Source organism: Phascolarctos cinereus, unplaced genomic scaffold (assembly GCF_003287225.1).
Source record: "Phascolarctos cinereus isolate Bilbo 61053 unplaced genomic scaffold, phaCin_HiC Scaffold_1;HRSCAF=81, whole genome shotgun sequence".
Taxonomy (NCBI): domain Eukaryota; kingdom Metazoa; phylum Chordata; class Mammalia; order Diprotodontia; family Phascolarctidae; genus Phascolarctos; species Phascolarctos cinereus.
In genome coordinates this window covers 176,547,156-176,553,396 of record NW_027555514.1, presented here as the reverse complement: position 1 = coordinate 176,553,396, position 6,241 = coordinate 176,547,156, and the positions used below count along the sequence as shown (strand labels likewise).

The following is a 6,241-nucleotide window of genomic DNA, read 5'->3' as shown; positions in this document are numbered from 1 at the left end:
TTTGTTCCAAATGTAAATGACCTAATTTGTTCCAAGAACTAATTCTCTTAATAGTAGATCATTTTGGGGGGGGGGCAAGTGGGATATATTTGTTTGCAAGGACACAAATCCATAAATTAATTTTTAAAATCTTATTTCAAATAAGATTTGGGATCAAAGAGGGATAAAATATGATCTAATTGCTTTTTATCATATCTATAGTTGTATTATTTCTATTAGAAATTTATTGTAAGTCCTCTTGAATGCTTCTATGTATGACACAAATTGTTCCTTAGCATTATAAAGATAAAATTATTTTCATCTCCTGTAATTGAAAGCATTACAGACTGTGCAGTACTTTCACTTCAGGTTTGGATCTCAAGATATAATGACACATACTCAGTATAAGCTTAACAAATTATCACATTTATTTTACAATAATTAATAATGATTAAGGTAAAACACACACACAAATAAAGATGAGAATAACATTCAATATAATAAGTAATAATCAAAATAAAGAAAAAGGGGAATAAGAAAAGAAAGGATACATACTCACTAACCTGATGAGTTCAAATACCTACTGTACTGGGGAGACTGAAGAATGGTCAGAGGTCTGGTCAGGGAGACAACAGGGTGGGGTCCTGCTCCGACTGAAATTGGAGGCCATGCACACAATCTGCCTCTATTCAACAGAGATTTGACATCCCTATCTCTGGCATCAATCAAACTACTCCAAAAATTCCCTTCCAAATGACACCTTTTTATATCTATGTAAGCCAGGGAAAAACAATCTTAATATTTTGTTTTGTGTACGTATCCTGGGTGAGCTCATGTCCAGGACATGCACACATCTTAACAAAGGTTGGAGCTTGATCAGAGCCCCAAATACCTGTTTGTTGTGTGAGTCTCCAAGGAGTGATCAGTTCCTTGGACAGTTACACTTTTTTTCTCAAGAAAAATGTTCCTTGAGATGAACTGCTTTCCCGGGTAACATAGTTTGTTGGTTACTTAATGTTCCATCTCCTTAGTACCATCAGCCATGCATGTTAACTCCAATTTACAGTCTTTAGGTCAGGTGATGAGGCAGTTACACCAGGTGGCTGGGGAGGATCTCCTCAGTTTTACTTACATCTCCCTTTACAGAATCATCTGCTTTGGCTTGTATTTAACAATAGTGGCATCAGTATTCATCTTTTTTATCATTTCATTCATTGGTATGAAGAAAAAAATGTCAAGACAGTGACATCAGATCTTCTAATAATGGAGAAATAGATGTGAATTAATTAAAACATATTAAACACCAATGAACATTTGGTATCTTGTGTTCATAAGGACAACAAAACATAAATTTAGGGAAAGCTATGCTATTACTTGTTCACAATCAAGACTCCTTTGTCTCTTCAATGAGATCTAGAAGAATCAAAAACCAAAATGTCATCTATTAGCCAAGCATTGATTCAGTTACCATGCTCTTTCTGAGCAAATAATCAAGGGTATTATTGAATATGTTTCTTTTCACTAAAACATCCTTACTTTGTTTTCTTACAAAGCAATAATTAAGGATATGAAACTGGTAATTGCAAAAAAATAGAAATGGAAAGAAAATAGTGGAACATATCTTTTTTAAAATGTAACCACATAATTTTAATGACAAAATTTTAGCACATATCATGGATCACTAAAGATTATGTAAGATTAACAAATAATTGGAACTATCAAGAAAGGAAAGATCTGAAAAAGAATCAGAAAAAAAAAGATGAAAAAAGGGGCAGCTAGATGGCACAGTGGATAGAGCACTGTCCCTGAAGTCAGGAGGACCTGAGTTCAAATCTGGCCTCAGACCAAACACTTGACATTTCATGTCAAGTAACCTGGGCAAGTCACTTATCCCTAAAAAAAAAAAAATGAAGAAATGAAATATTTGCAGTGGAAGCTACAATTTAAACGTCCAACTTGGAAAGATGAGAATCGGTCTTTTTCAATAAGGGAAAATAAAGCATAATTTGAAGATAAAGCAGGACTATGTGCTTTAGAAAGGAGTACCCAAGTAGCCTTGGACCATTTCTCTTCCAGAAAAACTGAGCCTCCTAGAAAACTTCAAAGACTTAGGAGATGGGAAAATGAATGTGAGTCCTCCCATTTCATTTCTTCATGAAAAGAACATAGCAGCACCTTTATGCCTAGTTCACGTCTTTCAGAGGCAGGCTCATATATAAAAAAAAAAGATTCATTTGGACTCAATTTTAATGTAGGACAATGCCACAAATATCATTATGAATGAGATAATATCACAAGCCAGAAAGGAGAAATTTGACAGCAACAAAAATAAAATGTGATCTAGTGTCTCTCTCATTGAGGAAACAGTATTTTAAAAACAAGAACAATTATTCTGGCTACAGTCTGGCCCAACTGTAAACTAACAGACCAGTGTGCGGCTTCAGCTCCTTAACAACTGCCAAAAACTGACTGAAATTACAAAATTGTTGGTTCTTGGGAATGGCGTAAATTTAATCAAACAAAACAATATGTACCACTTTGCTTGATGGATGGAGTGTAACTCCACAGCAAACCTTTGATCTTTCTCTTCTTATTTTTTTTGTTGCTGTTCAGTTTTGGTCAGATCACACTTTCCAAATCAAAGCTTGGTATTACAACAGAGTTCTTTCAAAGGTTACAAGATAAAGAGTAGGGATCCTATTTGGGCCAGCATTTACTACTAATTTCAATTCAGATAACAGTTTTATGGAAGTGAGTTTTTAAAAATGCTTTCAACCTAATAGATTATCATGTGTTATAACATGTCACAGAGATAGTCACTTAGCAAGAAGTCCATTAGTAAATGCTCTATAGCTATGTCATGTATCATCTTGGCAATCTTTTACAACAAGCATCTTTGCAGCTATTTTTAATGCGAAATAAATAAATGGAGGAGAAGGATTTGCTCAGCTAAGTATTTATATGAATTAGTCAAGTAGGTAGAAATTCTGGGTACAATTCAAAAGAAAGAAAAACTCATAGTAGCATTTGACTCCTGCTAAGCAAGAAGAAAATACTGCCATTCTCTTGTTTGACAAGGTTAACAAATCTGCCAGTATGTGGACTCTGGCACCTGAAATGAGACTTTCATTTCTTTCATTTCTTTTTTTTTTTTCAGCTCCCACACTTTATTCTGACCATGGCTTTTGGAGCAGCCTCCAAAAGCTCCCCACTAATGAGGTCAGTGCTACAGCATATAAGTTCACCATGATTGCTCTATGAATACAGACCAATAGGATAGGTACAGATTTAAAATTCCATCCACTTGGGTAGGGGAGGAAGTGTGATGAGGCAAGTATATTGGTAGAGTTTACCCACAGTGAGGACAAAGTAGGAATTTCCACTTTACAGATGGTGGCAGGGGGAAGAGTGCAGCTCCATATTACATATGGGAAACAGCAAGCAAAAGAACCAGTTCCATTTTACAGGTCAGGAATGGATGGAAATTTACAGATAGGAGTATGAGGAAGGGAAGTTCCATATTAAATATGAATGAAAAAAGGAGGATAGTTCCATTTTACAGATGGGGAAAATGCTCCTGGTAAGCTTCATTTATCAGTGGTAGAATGCTCCAGGACCATTCCATTCCCAGGCAACAGGAGGGGTGGCACATGCGCAAGAGGGGAAGGGAGGAAGGGTCCTGAGGATAGAGAATGAGGGAAGTGTACCCCACAGGCACAAGACCCTCAGCCCCATCTTGCCCACACCAGAGCCAGTCCTCACCCACAGTGGAGACTACATGCAGCACCTCCCCACAGAAGCTCAGCTGATCAGGTCCAGCACCTGTGTGAGCACAGAGGGTCCAGACTGCCCTTTGCACTGGGAGTTCGCTGGGGGCTGGAGCCTCAGGCTTTTCTAGCAGGGAGCTTGACCCAAGGGGGCCAACCTTTCTCACCAAAGCCAGAACACTCACAGTAGAAGGCAGCCAGCTGGATGGTCTCCTGGACTTTAGTGGAAGACAATTTGTCTCTGCTGGCCTAGCCAGAATCCCAGTCTCCTCAGCCACATGGGTCTGGCCTGGACCGGCTTTTCTTCTGATGATGGATTCTCCTTGGCACTCTCATTTGGAGCACCCTGTTTCTGAGAACCCCAGCAGAGAAAAGGGAGGCCCTCCACCCCACCTGAGGTATAGAACCAGGAAGCCTGGGTCAGCTGTTTCCACCAACCACTAGATGAAGGAGAACTTGGGGGCCTTGCCTGTACATCCCCCAAGACTCTGAGCCAACTGTGCCCCCCCCCAGCCCAACACAGCCTATGCTGTCTGCTGCACTGCAGGTGGTAGTCCTGGAAGAGTTGGGGGATAGGGAGGTCCCAAGGGCAGGTGATGGTGGTGTTCAAGTAGGAGATCTAGATGGAAAGTGAGGATACAAAGAGGTTGAAGCAGAATCAACAGCTCAGTGGAGAGGAAGGGACAGCCTCCTCAGGCCAGTAAAAAGAAGGCTGTAAGCCAGTACAATAAGGACGGGAGGCCCATATCTTCTTGGAGGTTGGAAAACCATATCTCCAGCTGTTTTGTGTTGAGGATGCCAAGGATGAAGGCATGGAACTGGCTTCTGCTACTGCTGAGAGGGGTCAGTCAGCTGACCTGATTATACAGGTTTCACAGGGACCAGGAATCAGGAATACCTGAATATGAATCCTGTCTAAGTCAGTTATTATCTGAAGTAAATTGGTAGTGCAGTGGATAGAATGCTGGACCGGAGTCAGGAAGGCTTTGGTTCAAATCTGGTTTCAGACACTTAATAGCTGTTTGAACCTGGGCATGTCACTAAAGCTCTGCTTGTCTCAGTTTCCTAAACTATAAAGTGGGGATAATAATGGCACCTAGCTTATAAAGTTATTGTAAAGATAAAATGAGATAATATGTATAAAGCACTTAGCACAGCGCACGACTCATAGTTGGTGTTTAATATGTCTGTTCTTCCTTCTCTCAAAAAAGGTTGAGATTGAACCTCTAAGGTAATTTTCTGCCTTATATCTATGATAATAATAATGATAATAATACTAATGGTTGACATACGGCTTCTTAAAATATAGAATTATATACTTTTTCTTATCTGAGTTTCATGCAAATCTCAATAATGATACCTTTTACTATAATTATTCCAATTTTGCAGATGAGGAAATTGAGGTTCAGAGAAGTCAAAGTGACACCAATGCTCACAATGCTAGTATCAGAGGAAGTATTCAGATACAGATCATCCTGACTGATCCAGCACTTGAGTTCAAAAAATCAACTTCGCAAGTACAAAGTGGGAAACTGATGTTAGAGAGTGAATCACTCTAAAAGAGCTGGAGAGTGTATTCTACTTGTTAACAAGGATTTATTAAGTGCCTTGGTATATACAATTCATCCACATAGTAAAGGGAAGGTAATCTAAAAAGAGAAGACATTGGCAGCCCAAGAACCAGGAAAAGCCTTTGGCAGAAGGTGGCAATTAAGATACATCTAGAAAGAAGCAAGGGAAGACAAGAGGCAGAGAAGAGGTGACAGGACAAGAATGGAGGACACTAATGCAAAGGCCAGTACAAGGAACTAGTATTGGGTCAATATATATGGATCATAGCATTCATGGAGAGGAGTGAAATGTACAAAGCTTGGAATGAATAGGAAGGGCCCCAGTTATAAAGAGCTTTACATTATAACCTTCATATCTTGAAGGAAAAGGGAAAGGCACTGAGGTTAATTGTGTAAGACAGATCCAGTCAGGTTTATGCTTTAGAAAAATCCCATTGAACGTTGAGTGGAGGAGGTTGGATTAGAGTAGGAAGAGACTTGAGGCAGGAGGCTGTGGCAATTGTCCAAGTGAGAGGTAATAAAGACCTAGACTAAGAATGGGGCTATGTGAGTAGAGAAGAGGGGATATATGCAAGTGAAAAAATATGAAGTTGGAAATCAGTTTGGTTCAGTTTGACCCCAAACAAAAATGGCAAAAATCACCTTGATGTAAGGAAAAACCTCCTAACAAGTAAATGGAGTGGGATGATTATGGAAAGCAATTTGAAAGTGTATAGTATTAAATAGACTACACCTTTGACCCAGCAATGTTAGTACTAGGCTTATACCACAACGAGGTTAAATAAAAAGGAAAATGTCCTACATGTGGAAAAAATATTTTTAGAAGCTTGTTTTTTGGTAACAAAGTACCTATAAACTAGGGAATGGAAAGTAAATTATGATATATGATGGTAATGGAATATTATTGTGCTATAATTATAAAGG

At 38.9% G+C, this 6,241-nt stretch overlaps 1 pseudogene; it reads right to left on the bottom strand.

Moving 5' to 3' along the window:
- Positions 1–3,535: 3,535 nt before the first annotated feature.
- On the bottom strand, positions 3,536–4,618 carry LOC110213773 (AP-4 complex accessory subunit RUSC1-like; annotated as a pseudogene).
- Positions 4,619–6,241: the final 1,623 nt, after the last annotated feature.